Source organism: Phyllostomus hastatus, unplaced genomic scaffold (genome assembly GCF_019186645.2).
Source record: "Phyllostomus hastatus isolate PE091 unplaced genomic scaffold, TTU_PhHast_1.1 phas_scaffold_1674, whole genome shotgun sequence".
NCBI classification, from domain to species: Eukaryota; Metazoa; Chordata; class Mammalia; order Chiroptera; family Phyllostomidae; genus Phyllostomus; species Phyllostomus hastatus.
Genome location: NW_025334011.1, coordinates 17,916,705 through 17,938,533, shown reverse-complemented (window position 1 = coordinate 17,938,533; position 21,829 = coordinate 17,916,705). Strand labels below are relative to the sequence as shown.

Sequence of the window (21,829 nt, the reverse complement as noted above, 5' to 3'; positions counted from 1 at the left end):
GAGAATTTAGCTATTTATATTCTTTTTACTACATCTGCACATGTAACTTGGAATGCTTAATATTTTCAGACATTCAGTCCCTTTGGCAAAGCAACATAAAGATCTTCCTGTTTTACTTTGCTGGCTACCTTCTTTCTGAACACTTTTGTAAACCTCCTGTAAGAGTGAGGGAGCTATGTTTATTATTTATGGCCAAAAGCATTTTTCCAGTTGAACTTCTGGATCTATCAGGAAGAAATAGATCTAATCTTCATTAATCTTCATTAATCATATAAAAGTACTATCATTTGCAATGTTATAGTTCCTTATTTTTGGTGTTGATTACAGAATTTGACAGTTGAAAAACATTTCACCTTTTCTACATGTGTAGTAAAATTGGAATGTTTTATTTTTACCTGGACAAATGGCTGAATAGCCTATCTAGAACTGTGAGATTCAGAGCAATATTCTGTTGATATGTTTTTGTGTGTGGAAATGCACTGTAGCAGAATTACAGCTATTGTTCTAATGTTACCATACTGTGAATTAACAAATGGAAGATAAAATCAATCATAAAAATTTTAGGACTTGATGAGGTAGCATAGATCTACTCTTCATTTTTCACCTCTTTATACAATAGCATGTTATGATTTGGGGTTAATGGCTCACCAAGGAAAGGAAGTTATGCTTTAATTTATTAGTTAACACTGACAGTTAAGGTGAGACTCTTCCAGGGCGTGTCACAATAGATTCAGGGCCAGAGAAAGAGTAGAAAGTAGGAAAGGTGTGTATCAGTAGAGGGAGGATAAAGACACTGTGAATGAAAGTGGTAGAATGCCACCATTATTTGCCTCAAATGCTACCTGTTGCCTGTTTTTATTCCTTTATCCTCTCTGAGGGTATGGTCAAGATATTAAGGTGAATAAGGTAAGTATCCTAATAAGTATATTGGAGACTTTTTTGTTTCAACTTCATTTGGTGGGATGTGGGGGCAATTAAATGTTTTAAGGAAGAGGCACAGCCTTCTCTAAATTTCTGTAGCTTACAGTTAAAAAAGTTAGGGTCCTTTGTAAGAAACAAAAACTTATTCTAAGCTAAAATAAGTAAAGTAAGGGCATTTTATTAGAAGTATACAGGAGCTAAGAACCAGAACATGGAAATGTATTCATGACTTAGAAAGGGTATTGAATTATTCTTAATCTTATTTCTGCTTTTCTCTGTATCTGCCTTATTGTTTTCTTTTTACATATTTTCTTTGCTACTTACTACAGTAACCAGTTAACTTTTTTTGACTCTTTGCTGTCTGTCAGATACCGTGCTAAATGTTCTATACTAATTATCACCTTTAATCATCCTGTCAGATCTATGAGGTAGATATTCTTTTACTCTCATTTTATGGATAAGGACATAATAGTTTTTTTTTAAATCCTCACCTAAGGATATGTTTATTGATTGATTTTAGAGAGACGGGGGTTGGTGTGGTGGAGAGCGAGAAACATTCATAGTTGCTTCCTGTATGTGCCCCTACCAGGAACCTAACTCACCTATGTTTGGTGTACAGGCAGTGCTCCAACCAACTGAGCCACCAGCCAGGCCAGGCGTCATAGTTTTAAGAGCAATATCTATGTAGTTGGAGTCTGGGCTGTGAATAATCTCTCAAATGCATGTTATATGTTGCCTCCTGTGGTGAAAGATGGCTATTCAGCTCCTAATATTTTTGTACCTACTATATCAAGAGATTAAAACTCAGCCTGAATCTCATGTTACTTTGGGAAAAACAAACAAACAAACAAAAAGGACTTCTGGTTTGGCTTGGATGAGGTGCATAGATCACCAGTTGGCCATGGCTAGACAGTATGGTTGAGTTGTTCAGAAATAGTTAGGGAGATCTCTGTGGTTTTGGGATAGCTCACTTCTCAGAGAAGGCAGAATTTAGAGCTGGTGGTACCTTGACAGATACTTGAAGAGTAAAAACCGAGAACAATGAAACTATCTTCAGACAAGTACTTTGGTAGTATACAGAGTAGATTTGGAAGGGGAGGTTGGAAATCTGAAAGACTGAGGATGCTATTAGTATACAAAATGTGAGAGTGAAAAGGGAGGGAGTAGAAAGAAAGGGGGGAGCATTTCGAAGGACGAAAAGACAAATGGATGTTGGGTAAAGGAAAGGGAATAATGAGATTTTGAAATGTCAAGGTTAATTGTTCTGGAAAGGTGATGCCATTAATAGTAATAGAGCATAAAATAACATTAATAAGAGCAAGAAGATAAAAATTGAAGAGTAAGAACATTTCTGTTTTGGGTGCATGGGTTTTGATGCTGCTAGGATTTTTCATTGAAAATTTACAGTTAACATAATGGAGTCAAATTAAAGTTGGAGCTATATAGGAGGAACACTGGGAACTGAATGATACACAATTTTTTAATACTCACCTGAGGATATGTTTATTGATTTTAGAGAGAGAAGAAGGGTGGGGAGCGAAAGAGCAAAAGAAACATCCATGTGAGGGGAAAACATCAATGTGAGAGAGAAACATCGATTGGTTGCCTCCCACATTGCGCCCAAACCAGTGGTTGGAAGCTAGGTATGTGCCCTGACTGGGAATTGAACCGCAACCTTTTGGTGTACGGGTGATGCCCCCCCCAGCCAAGGCTCGAATGATACTTTTTTGTTAGAGAAAAGGAAAGTGAAGACAGGACTGTGGTGAATACTAACATGTGGGAGACTAAGAGAACAGGATGCCAAGGATGGATACTGAACTGTCAGGAAGGGAGAACCTGCAGGTACAGTAGCCACACAAACGATTGGTTTTTCAGGAAGGAATAATTGATAATGATGTTGCTGCAAAGGATGCTGGACTAAAAGAAGTTCTTGAGACAGCAGTTTTAGTTCCCTGGTCTGGGCAGAATGCTTGTTATAGGACATTGAAGAGAGTAGGATTACAGGATTAGTTTGAGTTTTTAAAAAATAAGGAAAGTAGAAAAAAGTGGGGATTGAGGGAAAGTTTGGTTGGTTTTTAAGGGAGGATCTTTGAGATAGACATTCATTGTTCAAAAAAAAGCACTTGGATCTTTCATTCATTCAAGTATGAATATGTATATTTTGCTGAAAATTTATAATTAGACTTACACTATTTACTGATCATTATCAGTGGTTGGAGATTAAAATACTTACTGATGACTGTTTTTGTAGTTAATGTGTATTTGTTCTTAATTACCATAGGTTGAAGAGATTAGAAATTTTATCTACGTATATAATTTCAGTGAGATACAGAGAGGATATTTTATATTTTAAATATTCTACTTTGAATATTTCAATATTTGGATTGTGCAAAAAAATAAAATGGCCAAAAGCCCATAAAGAATTTGCATTTATTAGATATTGCAGTTCTGGCTCTAAATGAAAAACGATTCCTGTCCAACAGGAGATGAGCTGTAAATTTTTCCTATGGCTATTCTCTTTTTATTGCAGTTCTTCCTGCTTTTTTACTTTGTTAAGTAGAATCTGCTGGATGGAAACAAAAGCAAGTTTTAGGGATTGATCCAGGGTTGTACTATTTTATTTTATTTTATTTTATTTTGCTTTGTTTGTTTTTGTTTTCTTTATTTTAATTGTTATTCAGGTACAGTTTTCTGCCTTTTACTTTCATCCCAGCCCTCCCCACCTCCCACTCCTCCCTTTTTTTTGGTCCATGTGTCCTTTACACTTGTTCCTGTGAACCCTTCCCCTTTTCCCCTGAAATTCCCTCCCCTCTCCCTTCTGGTCACTATTAGCCTGTTCTCTATTTCAGTGTATTTTATTTTATTTTATTTTATTTTATTTTATTTTATTTTATTTTATTTTATTTTATTTCATTTCATTTCATTTCATTTTATTTTATTTTTTTATTATTTTTAAAAAATTTATTGCCTCTAGAGAGAGAAAGAATTGACTTGTTGTTTCACTTATTTATTTATGCATTCATTGACTGATTCTTGTATGTGCCCTGACTGGGGATTGATCCCACAACCTTGGCATATCAGGACAGCATTAACCAACTGAATTACTTGTCCAGGACACTTTCATTTTTAGAATTTTGCTTAATAAAGATATATAATGCAAGCTAATCAGTATAAATCTGTAAGACCATGTGAATTATATACTTAGCTATATTATATTTATGTTTGGTTCCAGTAAAACTGTATGAATATATACTTATCACAAATAGTTCTGAAAAATATATAACATAAAAAGAATATATATGTAGTCCCCACCCAGAATGAGTGACTGTTACTTTAAAAAAAATCTATCTGTTTATCTATCTATCCATCCATCTATCTATCTATCTATTTATTTTAGAAAGGGGAAGGGAGGGAGAAAGAGAGGGAGAGAAACATCACTGTGTGGTTGCCTCTCACGTGGCCCCCACTGGGGACCTGGCCTGCAACCCAGGCATGTGCCCTGACTGGGAATCAGACCCATGACCCTTTGGTTCATAGGCTGGCGCTTAATCCACTGGGCCATACCAGCCAGGGCCAAATGTTACATTTTCATATTTGCTTCAAATCATCGCTTCCTACTTTAGAACTAATACACATTAAAGGATTAATTTGAAGTACTTTTTGTACTCTCCTCAGTCTGAGTCCACCAGTATGTTTTAGTGTCTGTTAGGTGCTTCTATATATTTTCCTAGTTTTGCTGAGATATAATTGGCATATAACATTTTATTAGTTCAAGGTGTGCAACATAATGAAATATGTATATATTGCAAAATAACTACCACAAGAAGTTTAGTTAACATTTATCACCTCACATAGTTATGTTTTCTTTTGATAAAAACTTAAGATTTACTACTGTGTTAGCAAACTTTCAATATATATCACAGTATTGCCAGTTGTAGCTATCATGTACGATGTATAATAATGTAAAAACGTCCAGGACTTACATAACTGGATGTTTCTACCTTTTGACTATCTTCACTCATTTTCTCCATTCACTTCCTGCTGCCTCTGGCAACCACCAGTCTATTCTCTGTTTCTTTTCTTTTTTCTTTTCCAAAAATTACTTACTTTTTAAAAAAGATTTTATTTATTTATTTGTAGAGAGAGGGGGAGGGAGAAAGAGAGGGAGAGAAACATCAGTGTGTGGTTGCTTCTCATGTGGCCCCCACTGGGGATCTGGCTCATAACCCAGGCATATGCCCTGACTAGGAATTGAACCGGTGACCCTTTGGCTCACAGTCCATGCTTAATCCACTGAGCCACACCATCCAGGACGATATCTTTTAGTACTTGTACTACATGTATATATTGATAAGTACCATCTAGTATTATTTTACAGAAGCGGTATCATACTGTACGTGTATTCTGCCAGTTATAGTTCCATTGATACGTAACTGATCCAGTTCAGTCTTTAAAAAAACAAATTTTTTTATTGATTTGAAAGAGATGGGTGGGCAGGGAGTAGTGGGGGGAGAGAGAGAAACAAAGATAAACTTGCTGTTTCATTTATTAATCCACGCATTGGTTGGTTTTTGTATGTGCCCTAAATGGGGATTGAACCCACAACTTCGGTGTATTGGAATGATGCTCTAACAGCTGAGTACCCAGCCAGGGCTAGTTCATTCTTTTTATCTGCTTTTTGAGTATTCCGTCACAGAATATACCACAATTTAATTCTCTTATTGATTATCATTTAGGTTTCCAGTTTTCACAGTCACAAATGGTGCTATAATCAATATTCTTATACATAGAGTAAATACAATATCCAGTAAATACATTGAAGTTTTGCATTTTAAAAATATAATCTGAAAAGCTGTATTAGGCAAATTTTAATTTGTTTACATTTATAGAAATGACTGATAAATTTGAGCTTCCTTCTAAAATGTTGTGTTACTTGTTTACCATACTTCCCCCCCCCCCTTTCTTTTTGTCTTCTGTTGGAGTGATTGAGTGTTCTTTTTTTTTTAAATCCTGTGTTTGTTTGGAGGTTATATTCTATATTCTTTTCTTTTAATGTTTACCTTTAAAGTTTTAGTGTTTATACTTAATTTTTTTTTAAATTCTGTGTTTTTTTAAACAAAGCCAAAGCCAGTATCCCTTTTATTCCCTCATTACCCTTTCCCTTGCAAAATCTGTGTTGTTTTCTGTATTTTAATTCCACTTTATTAAAAAAATTTTTTAAACGATTTTGTTTATGTATTTTTAGAGTGAGGGAAAGGGAGGGAGAAAGAGAGGGAGAGAAACATTAGTGTGTGGTTGCCTCTTGCTTGTCCCCCACCAGGGATCTGGCCCACAACCCAGGCATGTGCCCTGACTGGGAATTGAACTGGTGACCCGCTAGTTCAAAAGTCAGCTTTCAGTTCATTGAGCCACACCAGCCTGGGCCTATTTTTCATCTCCTAAATTATTAGTTGTGTTTTTAAAAATAATCATCTATAATTTAGACTTAAAATTACTGATGTTTTTGCTAAACTTAGGTCCCTTGCTGCTTTATGGCTCATTTTTCATTTTCAAAATTTTTGGTATTTTTTTAAGGGTTTCTGGCTAGTCAGTAAGCTATATTAGTCCTTTCTTGTCTAAAAATAGTATTATTTTACTCTTTTGTATGTCCATTTGAATTCTAGCATCATAGTTGTTTTCCTGAATAAGTTAAGATTTTATTCTAGCTTGTCTTCTGGTATCTACTTGTGAAAATAGGAACTAAGGTAACAGTTGGTTTATCCTACTTGAGAGTTGATCTGCTTTTTCATTCTGAGGACTCAGTGTTTTTCTTCAATTTTGGAACATTTTCTGCTCTATGTTTTCAGATATCACCCCCTCACTTAATTTTCTTTTCCTGGAACTGTTACTTAGGTGTATGCATTTGGGGTTCCCATGTTTTGCATGATGTTTAATTTCTCTTTCATATTTTCACTTATCGCTATATTACAGAGAATCCCTTTAGGTCTGGCTTCAAATTTATGCTTATTGTTAATCCAATCAGTGGATTTCTTTTCTGAATAAATCTAGTCTAGAATTTTTGCTTTGCTTTTATTTTTTGATTTACTGCTTTGTTTTTCATAGTATCTTGCTATTATTGCCTTAAGCATTATATGTTTTCCTTTATTATTTGAATATTTAACACCTAAAACTCAAGAGATTTTGGAAGTCTTTCGTCTCAAGTGGTAGATGTTTTCATGTACTTTGTAATTTTTGACTGTGAGCTAATCTTCAGGATTTTTTTTTGTTTGTTTGTTTTAAGATTGCTAATCCTGCCCTGGCTGGTGTAGCTCAGTGGATTGAGCTCGGGCTGCAAACCAGGCATTGCAGGTTCGATTCCCAGTCAGGGCACATGCCTGGGTTGCAGGCCACAGCCCCCAGCAACCACACATTGATGTTTCTCTCTCTCTCCCTCCCTTCCCTCTCTAAAAATAAACAAATAAAATCTTAAAAAAAAAAAAAAGATTGCTATTCCTCAGCCCTGTCTGGATAGCTCAGTTGGTTAGAGCATCGTCCTGATACGTGAAGGTGTTGGGTTTGATCCCTGGTCAGGGCACGTATCAGAAGCAACCAATGAATGCATAAATAAGTGCAACAATAAATTGATGTCTCTTTCACTTTCTTTAAAAAAGTCAATTAAATTAAAAACAATTTTTAAAGCAGTAGAAAAACTTTAGGAAATTAGTAGAATTTTTTTTTGTTAGAAGCTAATAAAAAAAAAAGATTGCCATTCCTCTAACCTGAGTTTGTAAAGATGTTGCTGTGAGAATGTTTGCATTTGCTCTGTAACTGTTAAGAATTGCCTTTGGCTGCTAGTAAAGACCAAATTTTAGTGGCTTCCACAAAATAGGAATTTACAAATTCTTTTATTTAAAAGGAGTTCAGAAAGGCATTTTAGAGCTTTTACAACAGCTCTGTGAAGTCACTAAGAACCAGACTTTTTCTGTCTTCCTACTGTACCAACCTTAGCACATGGTTTTCATTTTCAGGGTTGTCCTACAGTCACAGTATGGCAGCTGGTACTGTCATTGTGACTACCAAAGGAAGTTCTAGGCAGAAAGAAGGGGGGAGGGTAAGGATAAAAGTGGTTCTTCCAGCTGAGTTATGCTCTTAAACTAGTTTTCCTGGAAAGCCCCACTCAATAATATATACCTAATTTTACTGAGTCTTGTTAGATTGCAAAATATGGGCCCACTGATGAACTCAGTAAAGTCAGAGACCTTACTCTCATAGCATAGGCTTGAGTTTCCCATTTCTCTAGAGTGATTCCTCTATTCAAGTCCAGAATAGGCATTTCACGTTGGTGCTACTTCTCTAGTCTTAGTGGTTCAGGCCATATTTTTCTAGTATAACTTCCCCTTTGGTGGTAGGAATAGGACCCTACCAGTTCCTGTCCTTATGCAGGGAGGCCACTTAGAGCTTCTGCACAGTTAGCGTCTATATTGGTGTCATAGTCATTCCCAACCTCTAGGGTATAAGATCTGATATCATCATCGACTCCCACAGCATCAACTAATGTTCATTTTTTTAGCTTTTAAGTCTTTTTTATTTCTGCCACCTGGAGATTTATCTTTATCTACATAATTAAAAATTGCTTTCAAATTTATCTTTGACCTTTGAGTACAAGAAGCAAGTATAAAGTGTCTCTATTTGTGTTTAAAATAGTCATATGTAACTTTTTTCTTCTTATTTCTGTACAAACATTTTGGCCTGTATACTTTAAATAGAATGCCTTCAGAGCTAACATTTGCTAACTTTTTTTTATTGCTGATTTGTATCTAATACTTGCTTTTAAAAAGTTCAGTATTGTATCCTAATTTCCTATAGCTTTGAAAGAGGAGATTTTTTAAAGCTAACAGATTAATGCTTACCACCATAGATGAAATAGTAAGTAGCCAGTTTTTGTTGTCTTCTTGATTCCTCTTTCTTTTACTGTGAGAAAAGCCTGGCATAAGTTTGGCTGACATGAAGTAGGTACTTAAAACGTGTTTGTATCCTTTTATAACCTGCCTACATAACTAGTAAGAGAAATGAAGATAACAGGGTACCTCTCGAGGTACATTGCCCAGCATATGGTTCCTATTTGTTCCTTTTTCTTGTTTAGATTTAATTTTTATGTTTGTCAAAGTGTTAGGCTACAAAGTCAGGTAGTACCAGAAGCTTCTCTCATGCATGGAACAGAACCTTCCTGCTTGATTCTAGAACCTTCATTCCATTCTCCAAAGGCAACCCCTTTTTGGCCTGTTTTTCTGGCATTTACCTCTATATTTCTAAAAAGAATATATAAGCAGCTATTTTTGACTTCTCATTTTCAGATGTTGCTTTTCATTCTATACAAATTTTGGTTTAATCAGTAGTGCTAAATAGTAATATTTACATTATCATGACTTTAAATATTTTATTAATTTTTGAGCCAAGTATAGTAGGATTTTTTTTCATATAATCTTCCATTTGGTTAATGAATCAGATAGCCTATATATTGAAATTTCCTTTTCATCTTCTTTCCTTTTCCTCCCCCTCTTTACCGTCTCCTCTCCCTTTCCTCTCTCTTTCTCTTTTCCTCTCTCCTCTTTCTCTTTCCCACGTCTCCCTCCGATGCCACCTCCTTTCCTCTCCTACCTTTTTTCTATCTTTCTCTCTTCCTACTTTCCTTTTAAACTGGTAGACCTTTTTCTAAGTACCATCTCCCCTGCTCCCATCTGGGCTGGTTTTCCTTTAGTCCTGGAACTTCCCTCATTATCATCTTAGAAGTTTCTTTACGTCTTGCTTATTTTGGATTCCCTGTGTTCTAACCCTTTACTTCCCCATTTCTTTTTCTTTAATGGTTTATTTCCTTGTTTTGGTTGCATATCTGTAGCAGATTCATAGGGGAAAGTGTATGAGAAATAAAAACTTTAAGATTTTGCATTTTGTAACTTATCATCTTACTTGATTGATAGTGGCCAAGCAGAATTCTTGGTAATTTTTTCCTTCAGAATTTTGTAGATATTTCTTAATTGCTTTTTAGCTTTCAGTGTTTCTGTTAAGTTCCATGAAGTTCTGATCTCTAATCTTTTGTATATGATTGTTCTCTCTGTATTTGTTATTTTTTCCTTATCCAGGTTATTTCTCATACTTTTCATGGTAGTATACTTTCCCTTACTCATTGTACTGGGCACACAGTGGCCCTTTTGATTTAGTAAATCATGTTGGAGAACACATGAGTTTGGTTAAAATTTTTTTGAATTATTTCTTTGATAATTTCCTTAGTTATCGTTTCCTTTTTTTGTGTGCTTCTCTATTTAGATGTTGGATCTTTTTTTAAAAAAATATTTTATTTACTTATTTTTAGAGGGAAAGGGAAGGAGAAAGAGAGAGGGAGAGAAACATCAATGTGTGGTTGCCTCTCAGGTGCCCCCAACCAAGGACCTGGCCCACAACCCAGGCTTGCATCCCGACTGGGAATCAAACCAGCAACCCCTCAGTTTGCAGGTTGGCATTCAATCCATTGATCCACACCAGCCAGGGTGGATGTTGGATTTTTTGAACTAATCTTCTAAATTTTTATATTTTTGTTCCAACCCATAACTTAAATTTCTGAATTCTGTTACACTGATAATTTCCAAGGGCTCTGTCATGCTCTCTGAATGATTCCTATTTTTATTTTCTGATTTTGTTTCTTGTGTGCAATATCTTTTCTTAACTCTATGAAGATATTAATCAGAGGGTTGTTGTTTTGTTTCAGTTTTCTGAAGTTTTCTTCTGCTCCTGGGACTTTTTTGCTCAGTTTCTCAGTACCATTTGTTTTGGCCTGTCTTGTTAAAGACTTTGCTTAAAAATCTGATTAATCTTAGTGGTCAAGTTTATAATAAGTCAATTGGATGCTCTTTGTATGGGTAGGGGTTGTTGACTGATTGGCTTCATTATAGGTGATATACCTGGGTTCCTCTCCATCAACTGGTTAGTTTATTTAGAGAAAACTCATCCATTTGGAATTGACCAATCCGGTTACCAATATTTTTTAAGCCAGGTGGTTATTGGAATTTCACTATTTAGAATTAAAATTTCAGTCTTTCTTTTTTTCTCAGTATAGTGTCCATTTCCTCAGCTGTGCCTAGTGTCCCCACATCCAGATTTCCTTGTTTACCCATTCTGCAGTTTTCTAGGGTTGGGGAGAGACAGGTATTTGGTAGTGTGTAGTGTAGAAAGAGTTTAGGGTGCGTGTGTGTGTGGGGAGGCTGTTTTTTAGCCTCACTTGAACTATCCCTTCCAGATACATGTATCACCTCTGTGTGTGTGCAACCCCTAGCCCCTGATGCCTGATACTTAAAAGTTCCTCTAGTTTCTGGTGCTGTGTGGTCCAAGATACATTGCCTCTGGTCTTATGTTATTGCAGCAACTTTTTCTGATCTGTTAAGTAATTTACTGCTTGTCTCCTTTCTAGCTTCCAAAACTTTATAATTGTTGTTTTGCCTTTTGTTCTTTTAGTCTTTGTGGGTTTATGTTCTTTTTATATCATTTAGTGGAATGTTAGAAAGGAGAGGAGGTAGTTTTTAAGTTAAGTACCTGTGCTTGTGATGTAGTCTTTTCCCATTTTTTTCCCACTCAGCTCACAGACATTTCTGTGTCTTCCTGTGGATTCTACTTTCCCTTTATGTTTTTCACCTTTCTGCCATTCTTCTTTCACTAGCAAACTTTGAGGAAGAATAAAACCATTTGATACTTCTATTTCTTTAACTGCCTACTATAGTGTAGTCTCAGTTGTGCTTAATGTTTGAGATATAACTTAGTTTTCATTTTAAACAGTAGCATATGAAATCTGCATTTGCTGTACCACTCTCATCATGGACACTGTCTATTTTGTCTCTCAGTGACCATTATGTAAAGATCCATGTACAAGAAATTCTTTTAATAATATAGCATAAGGAAAATTGTCTCCCTTGAGGATATGGTATACTTTCTCCTTTTTAATAGCTCTATGACACACATTCTGTTTTTCCTTTGGTTCTGGCTACCAGGCATCCTGGAACCAAATCTGATCAGTTATATTAATCTAATTATTAATATAGTTATTTCCTTCTCTTCCGCCTGTGGGGTTTAGAACTTCACCTCTTATCTCTGTTTCTCTGCGTGTTGATTTCATTCTCTCATACTACAGACTCTCTACTTCATGAGGCTGGAACGATGACTGCTGGCAGCTCTTGGCTCTCATCTTCCCAGCCCCTTCTACCAGAAGAAGGGGCTCTCTTGAAGAATCCTGGGAAGGACTCTGATTGGCCTGTCTTGGATCATGTACTCACCATCCCTGTGGCTGGAGTGGGGAGGGTACTATGAATGACAACCTTCACTAGAACTACATAGTTGGAGTCAGGGGTAAGAGAGTTTCCCTAAATAAGGGGATGTCCCTCATAATTGGTTTTCAATGTTCATTTTTCTATATTTTATTGTTATAATATATTATAGGTCCCTTATTTGTAGGTTGCTTCAAGTCTTTCTCTGGAAAAATTTTAGATACTTAAAAAATACATAAAATATCACAAACTCGTATTCATGTACCCTTCAAACCATTACATTTGGCTTTTGACTCCACCACTCTATTATTGATTTTGTTGACTTTAAGGTGCCATATCTAAAATTTTCATTTTTATTCTACTTGATCTACTTTCAGCATTTAAAACTATTATCACTTGATGTTTCTTGCAGCACTCTCTCCTCATGACTTCTGGGAAGCTGCTTTCTTTTCCCTTTTTAAATACTGCTTTTTGGATTCTCATTTGGCATTACTCCTTTACTTCTTTAAAGTTACACAATTGCTTTTCTGGCCTGTTTATTTGATTATTTCACTTGAGGTAAATTTATACATGTTCATGGATGCTTCTAAGCTTCAATATTACCTGAACAATTTTTTTCTGGCCTTCAGATCCGTATTTACAGTTGCCTTCTAGATATCTCTATTTAGGTATCCTAGGCATCTTAAATTTAATATCTCTACTTTTCTAGTCACTAACATAACCTAAGCCCTGTTTTTTTTTTTTTTTTGGTCTAGATTATTGCAACAGTTTAAATTACTTAATTTAAAAAGATTTTTAATGTATTTTATTTTTATAGAGGGGAAGGGAGGGAGAAAGGAAGAGAAACATCAATGCGTGGTTGGTTGCCTCTTTAGTGCCTCCTACTGGGGACCTGGCTTGCAACCCAGGCATGTGCCCTAACTGGGAATTGAACCAGCGACCCTTTGGTTCACAGGCAGGCACTCAATCCACTGAGTCACACTACCCAGGGTTAAATTACTTAATTTTTGGTAAGGCCATATATTGATGTGTTCAGAAATACCAAGATACTCAGTGAAAGTTCTTCCTCCTAAATCCCTCTTATTTGCCCAGTTATGCATCCCAACTTCCCATTTTTACTTGTTTTTCATTTATTTTCGTGGTTTCTTTATGTATGTACATGCTTATACATATAAAGGCTCTTGTTTTGTTGTTGTTTTTTTTTAATTTTTTTAAAAAAGATTTTATTTATTTATTTTTAGAGAGGGAAGGCGGGGGGAGAGAGAGAGAGAAACATCAATGTGCGGTTGCTGGGGGTTGTGGCCTGCAACCCAGGAATGTACCCTGGCTGGGAATCGAACCTGGGACACTTTAGTTCCCAGCCCGAGCTCAATCCACTGAGCTATGCCAGCCAGGCGTTGTTGTTTTTTTTTTCAATAAAAAGGCAGCACATTTCACATCCTTAAAATGAACATCTCCCTTAAGTTCTCTCCCGTTTGTGTAATGCCCCGGTTTCAACATGATCTCCTACAAGCAAATATGATTATTGCTTCCTAATTCCTTACAGTGTTTCTTAACCATTGGTGCAGGGAGAATTTTTTTCTTGTCCACAGTATTTTCACTGAAAGTATTGTATTTCTACTTACACATTTAATTTCTGCAAAGAGTATGGCTGGGTAGATACCCCACACCCTCATCCCCAACACTAAAAATTCTAGTCCTATAATTATTCAGTAGGGTCAGAAATTTATGGTGGTACTGCTCTAGAGCCAAATAGAAAGTAAAGCTGCCCTAATGCAATGTAAACACTTTTTTTCCCCCATCTGTCTTGTCTGTACCACTCCCATTTTCACGTTCCCCACTCCATCTATATAACTATGAGCAGACTACTAACCCCAAAAGATTACTTCTACGAGCTGTTCTCCAGAGATGATAGTTTTAAATGCTATGCTATAATGTTCAAGCAAAAGACATGTATATGTGACTGTCTTCATCTTGATGTTTTTTTAGGAGAGAGGGAAAATGAAAATAAGATCACTGTGGTGAGATTAGGAAGTATGTCATCAGTTGTAAGCACACTATTCATGGTTGGGTGTTTTTAGAGGTTTATTAATTTCTCTCATTGTATGTGTATGTTTTAATCCCTTTGTTCTAACTTGTATTCCCTTTGTTTTTAATGTTAGGATGGAAATATTTAGATGGCTGTTCAGGAAAATTTCATTTTACTTAGACTTTCCAGAGGTGTTTTTTAATCTTTGTCAACACGTGATTAATATTTATGGATGTTTCACTGCTTTTGGTAACTGATTTTTTTTGGAAGCTTTGAGCTCTCCCAAACACATTCCATCCTTTGACCTTCTTTGATATATGGATAATACAAGGTCTGGCACAAATAACGCCCCTTTTAAATTATGAAGTTTTTTATTACAAATCAAGAGCATGTAATTTCTGTAACATAATACCACACTATCTAGCATGCCATATGACATTTTAGGTGAAATGTTTACATTAAAACTATACATTATTATACCCATTTGATTACCCTACCAACCACACTCAAGCAGGTGTTGCTTCTACCAGACCCTGTATATTTCGAAGTATATTTTGTCATTTGAACAAATAACAACATATTACAATGTATAAAAGGATTAATAATTTACTCTTGTCCAAACAAAGATTCCTAATTGCTTTGAGCCAACTCTGTGCATTTTAATTTACTTACTTGTGTATGTAGGATTTTCTTAACTTATTTTTAATTGTAAGATGTATGATTCCAAGAAAAGAGGGCATCCATTAAAAATTAAATGGACAATAAAATAATAAAGTAAATATACACATACTTAACCAAACTTAATAAGCAGAGGATTGTTCATTCATTTGACCCCTATTATCCCTCTCCTGATTGTATTCCCCTCTTCCATGAATGAAACACTTTCTTGATTTTTGTATTATTTGTTCTTCTCATTTTATTTCTAAACAATATAGTACTTTGTTGTGGCTGATTTGAACTTCATGTAAATGGAATAATGCTTTATTGATATTTTTTTTTTTTGGATTCATAGCGTGTGTGTGTATATATGTGTATATATATATATATACACACACACACACACACACACTTTTTAAAAGATTTTATTTACTTTTGGAGAGGAGAAGGGAGGGAGGAAAAGAGGGAGAGAAACATCAATGTGTAAGGTATACATCGATTGGTTTCCTCCTACACACCCCCAGCTCTGGGGACCTGGCCCACAACTCAGGCATGTGCCCTGACCGGGAATTGAACCTGTGACCCCTTGGTTTACTGGCTGGCTCTCAATCCACTGAGCCACATAAGCCAGGGATAGTTCATGGTGTATTTTTGAGATTTATCTATTTGATGCAGGTAGCAATCATTGATCATTTTCATTGCTGTATAATATTTCAGCATGTGAGTTATACCACTCTGTAGTCTGCTGTTGATGGACATGTACATTTCTGTTAGTGTTTTGCAATTATGAACAATTACTTGAATATTCTCATATGTGCTCAAGAATTTCTGTAGCTCACTACTCTTTAAACTATGGGGTGTGCTGCATAAAATCAATTTAGTGGGGAGCAATCAGCATTAAAAAATGAAGTAGGACAGGAAAAAATTCACAGTGTATTTCCAGTATCCTATGTATGTATACAGGGTTGCAGTATATGGCATATTTTCAATCTAAGGGAAAAGAGGTCAGTGCCCTAAATAGTCATGTATTACATGTTTTAAAAATTCTTGCAGCACACTGGTTGAAAATCTCTACTGTAGGATATATACTTAGAAGTGGAGTTGCTAGGTTGTCGGGAAGACTAATTGATTTTCAGAAGTGGTTATTTTACTTTACTTTCCCACTAGTGAATGGTGTCCTTGCTCTACCTCTTCATCCAGTACTTAGTATGTCAATCTTAACTTTAGTCATTTTGGTAGTTGTGTGGTAGTATGTCATTGTGGTTTTTACTTTGCAATTGTCTGATTACTAATGGTGGTGAATGCTTTTTCATATAATAGGCCATTTGTATTTTCTCACTTGTGACTTGGAGATGGCTTTTCTAAGTTAGTGGTTCATTTTTTTAAGTTCTTTTTACAGGTTCTTAATTTCAATGACAAAATTTTCACTTTTTTTTTCTTTTGTGGTTAGTGCTTTATGTTACCTGTTAAAGAAATTCCTGTATGGGGGATAAATGCTAATGGGAAAAAAGTACAATAAAAAACAATGAAAAAAAAGGATTCTTTTCCTAACTTTAGGTCATGCATGAAATTATTCTGTATAGCCTTCTGAAAGACATTTTTTCCTTTTTTATACATTTAGGTCCATAACACATCTGGATTTGATTTTGTATGTAGAGTGAAATAGGGGAAAATATATTTATACATACTCTATGTATTATATATTATATTAAATAGGAACATCCAGTTGTTTTAACAACATTCTTTCCATTCTTTCCTGGTTTACAGTGGCAGTGTCATAAATCAGCAGTTCATATATGTGTGGATTTGTTCTTGGATGTACTTTTGATTTGTCTTGTGGCAATACCACAGTTTTAAAATTACTGTAGCTTATGTTATAATATAAATCTACATATGAGATACCAAGTAAAATTAGTCCTTCCCTCTTGTCTTTCTTTTTAGAAATATCTTGCCTATTGCTTTTTGCATTTGATAATCATTTAGAATCATATTCTACAAAAAAATCCTTTTGGTGTTTTTTTTATCTTTTAAAGTATATTTTATTGATTATGCTATTAAGGTGTCCCATTTTTTCTCCCCTTTATTCCCCTCTGCCCTGCATCCCCCCACCTTAGTTCATGTTCATAGGTCATACATGTAAGTTCTTTAGCGTCTCCATTTCCTATACTACTCTTAACCTCCTCTGTCTACCCTTTTTTGTACCTGTCATTTATGCTGCTTATTCCCTGTACCTTTTTCCCCCTCCCCTTCCTGCTTCCCCCTCCTCTTCCTGTGATCTCTATTTCTGTGATTCTGTTCCTGTTTTAGTGGTTTGCTTAGTTTGTTTCTGTTTTTATTTTTTTAGGTTCAGTTGTTGATAGTTGTAAGGTTGTTGTCATTTTACTGTTCACAGTTTTGTCGTCTTTTTCTTAGATAATTCCCTTAAACATTTCATATAATAAGGGCTGGGTGATGGTGAACTCCTTTAACTTGACCTTGTCTGGGTAGCACTTTTTCTGCCCTTCCATTCTGAATGATAGCTTTGCTGGATAGAGGGTGTAGATCCTTGCCTTTCATGACTTTCTTGCCAGTCTCTTCTTGCGTGCAAAGTCCTGCAAAGTTTCTTTTGAGAAATTGGCTGATAGTCTTTTATTTTTAAAAAGATTTTAGATAGAGGAGAAGGAAAGGCGAAAGAGAGGGAGAGAAATATCAGTGTGTGGTTGTTTCCTGTGCACCGCTTACTGAGGTTTGGGCCCAAAACCCTGACATGTCCTCTAACTGGGAATTGAACTGCGGACCCTTTGGTTGGGAGGTTGCCACTCAATCCACTGAGCCATACCAGCTAGGCCTCAACTGATAGTCTTATTGGAACTCCTTTGTAGGTACCTTTCTCCTTTTCTCTTGCTGCTTTAAAGATTATCTCCTTATCTTTTTTTTTTTTTTTAAGATTTTATTCATTTATTTTTGGAGGGAAGGGAAGGAGGAGAGAAACATCAATGTGTGATTGCCTCTCATGCGCCCACTACTTGGGACCTGGCCTGCAACCCAGGCGTGTGTCCTGACTGGGTATCGAACCAGTGACCCTTTGTTTCACAGGCCAGCACTCAGTCCAGTGAGCCACACCAGCCAGGACTCTCTTCTTATCTTTAATCTTAAGTAATTTTTTAAAATAGATTTTATTTATTTTTAGAGATAGGGGAAGAGGAGGAGAAAGAGAGGGAGAGAAACATCAATGTGTGGTTGCCTCTCATGCACCCCCTACTGGGGACCTCGCCCACAACCCAGGCATGTGCCCTGACTGGGAATTAAACCAGCAACCCTTTGGTTCACAGGCCTGCACTCAATCCACTGAGCTACACCAGCCAGGACATAATTTTGGATAATTTAATTATGATGTGTCTTGGCATGTTCTTCTTTGGGTACAACTTTTTTGGGACTCTCTGAGCTTCCTGGACTTCCTGGAAGTCTATTTCCTTTGCCAGTTTGGGAAGTCTTCTTTCATTATTTTTCCAAATAAGTTTTCAGTTTCTTGCTCTTCCTGTTGTCCTTTTGGCATCCCTATGATTCAGATGTTGGAATGTTTAAAGTTGTCCCAGAGGCTCTGAAGCCTCCCCTCATTTTTTTGAATTCTTGTTTCTTTGTTGTGTTTGGTTGAATGTTTATTTCTTCCTTTTGTTGCAAATCATTGTACGTACGTGTGTATGTATGTATGTATTTAAGACAGGAGAAGGGAGGAAGAAAAAGGGTGAGAAACATCAATGTGTGGTTGCCTCTCATACACCCCCTACTGGGCATCTGACTTGACCATCAACCAAGGCATGTGCCCTGATTGGGAATTGAACCAGTAGCCCTTTGGTTCACAGGCTGGGGCTCAATCCACTGAGCCACACCAGCCAGGGCCAAATCATTGTTTTGAGCCCTGGTTTCCTTCCCTTCACTGTTGATTCCTTGTGTGTGTGTGTGTATTTACTTATTTATTTCACTTTGTATAGCCTTCACTTCTTCCTTTACTTTGCACTGGTAATCAGTAATTTCTGTGAGCATCCTGAGGACCATTGTTTCGAACTCTGCATGGTAAGTGGGCTCTCTCCTTGTTGCTTATGTTCTGTTTCTGGAGTTTTGATCTCTTCTTTCATTTGGGCCATATTTCTTTGTCTTGGTGTACCTGTTACATTTTAAGGGGCTAAACCTTAGGTATTAACCAGGGCGGGGCAATCCACTTTGCTCACCTGTGGTGCTGTCTGTGGTGGGAGGGTCAGAGTGGGAACAAAGCCACTGGCTTGGTTTTTGCTGCTTTAAAGAGACTGGCAGTTTCTCCTATTTCCGTCACCCCCACAGGTTTTTACAGCCAGAGGTTTTAAGGCTTTATTTTGCCTGGGCTGGGACCCTAGGTTGTTCCTGGTTTATCTGCATGTAAATGTGGGACTGCCTGATCTGCCAGCTATTGTCTTGCCCTGTGTTCTCTCTGCTCTGGCTACCGACTTCCATGCTTCCTGCTAGTCAGGATGAATGTTTGTTCAATCCTTGGTTGTTGGGCTTCCATACAGTTGATTTTTCTGGCAGTTCTGGTGGGTTTTTGTTTGTAAATTGGTCGTTTCCTTTTGGTTGTGTGAAGAGGTGAAGTGTATCTACCTATACCTCCCATCTTGGCTGGACTCCATTTTTTCATTGGATTTATTTTGATGTTGAGTTATATGAGTTCCTTTTATATTTTGGATATTAACCCCTTATTGGATATATTATCCAGAACTTTTTCATTATCCTAAACAGAAACTCTGTACCTGTTACACAACAGCTCCCCATTTCACCCCAGGTGACTTTATTTTGCTTTCCAATTTTCAAAAAAGTTTATTAGGGTAATATTGATCAATAATATTATATAAGTTTCAAGCATACATACTGTGTGCTCACTCACTATCTAAAGTCTGGTCTTTGTCACCATATATTGACCCCCTTTACCCTCTTCATTATCCCCTAACACTTCCTACTTTCTATCTTTATGAATTTGTCTATTGTAGATACCTCATATAAGTGGAATGATAGAATATTTATCTTTTGTACCTAGCTTATTTCACTTAATGTTTTTAATGTTCACCCATGTTACAGATATGTCAGATTTTGTTACTTTTTATGGCTGAATAATATTCCAGTGTATTTAACCACATTTTGTTTATCCATTCATCTGTTGGACACTTGGGCTGTTTCTCTCTTGGGCTTTTGACTATCATAAATAATGCTGCTATGAACATTGGTGTACAAGTATATTTGAGTCCCTCTTTTCAATTTTTTTGGGTATATACAGTATATACTAGTTGTGAAATTGCTGGATCATATGGTTAGTCTGTGTTCATCTTTTTGAAGAATGGCTGAAATGTTTTTCACAGAGATGCTATTTTACATTTGCACCAGAAGTTCATGAGGGTTTCAGTTTCTTAATATCGTCTCCAAATCTCTCTCTTTCTCTCTGTCTGTCTGTCTCTCTTTTTAATAATAGTCATGCCAGTGGTGTGAGGTGGTATCCCTTTGTGCTTTTGATTTGTATTCCCCAAATGATTAGTAATGCTAAACGTCTTTTCATGTTCTGTTTGGTCATTTATAAATCTCCTTTGGAGAAATACCTATTCAGTCCTTTACCCATTTTGTAATTTGGTTGTTTGTCTTTTTGTTGTTGAATTGTAAGAGTTCTTTATCTAGTTTGGAAACCAAAACTGCTGTCTAGTTCTGGATGTGGACTATTAACAGATACATAATTTTCAAATATTTCCTCATATTCTATGGGTTATTTTTTCTACTCTTGAATGCACAAAAATTTGATTTTGATGAAGTTCAGTTTATCTATTTTTCTTTTGCCTGTGCTTTTGGTTTCAGATCCAAGAAATCATTGCCAAATCCAGTATCACAAAGATTTCCCCTACTTTAAATGTTTTCTAAGTTTTAGCCTTTATGTTTAGTTTAGATCCTCGATCCATTTTGAGTTAATTTTTGTATATTGTGTAAGGTAGGTAAGATTCCAACTTCATTGTTTTGCATGTGGATTTCCATTTTTCCCAGCACTGTTTGTTGAAAAGATGATCCTTTCCCTATCAAAGGTTTGACTTTCTTGTCAAAAATCACTTGACCATATATAAGTGTAAGGATTTATTTCTGTGCTGTCTATTCTCTTCCATGGCTCTGTGTCTGTCTTTATGCCATATGACACCATTTTGATTATGGTAGTTTTTTATTTAGTTTTCAAGACAGGAGGTGTGGGTCCTTCAATTTTGTTCTTCATTGTCAAGATTGTTTTGGTTGTTTAGGGTTCCTTAGATTCTAAAATGAATTTTAGATTAGTGTACATTCGGTCCTGTCCAAAATGTCCATGGACACATTTGATCTGTACCAAAAGGTCCTTGAAATTTGCTCATGTTCAAAGCATCCACAAGCATATTTGGTCCATGCTAAATTGTACTTGCTATTTGGTCCTATTAAAAACATCCACACTTCGAAAATATCCCTGGGTTCAAACAGCCCATAACATTTATTTACACTATTGATTTACATGATTGGTTTATGAAAAATACTATCATGATTTATTGGTTCAGTAATTGTGTTGTTGCTGTATTGTCAATAACTCTCTTGCTTCAGTAGCCTAGCTAGTAATGGCACAGATAGTTAAGTAGATGGGTTGGCGTGGACCAGATGTGTCCATGGATGTTTTGGTTCAGGACCAAATTTCTTTTTCCTTTTCTTTTTTTTTTAAAAAGATTTTTCTGTAAATAAATAAATATTTATTTATTTTTAGAGAGAGGAAGGGAGGGAGAAAGAGAGGGAGATTCTCACACACCCGAACTGGGGGCCTGGCCCACAACCTGGGCACATGCCCTGACTGGGAACTGAACTCATGACCTTTCGATTCACAAGCCTGCATTTAGTCCACTGAGCCACACCAGTCAGGGCAGGGGCCAAATATAAAGGA

At 36.2% G+C, this 21,829-nt stretch overlaps 1 protein-coding gene across 11 annotated transcripts in view; it reads left to right on the top strand.

The window, feature by feature from the left end:
• The window catches only part of MLLT10 (MLLT10 histone lysine methyltransferase DOT1L cofactor), a 243,144-nt gene that overhangs the window by 4,008 nt on the left and 217,307 nt on the right, over positions 1 to 21,829 (top strand). Inside the window, exon 4 of one of the 11 annotated variants that reach the window (XM_045857923.1) lies at positions 12,077 to 12,291. The exons of the other annotated variants lie outside the window; for them this stretch is intronic. The gene's annotated coding sequence lies outside the window, so the exon portion shown is untranslated. The remainder of the gene's footprint in view (positions 1 to 12,076; positions 12,292 to 21,829) is intronic. 11 annotated transcript variants of the gene reach the window in all.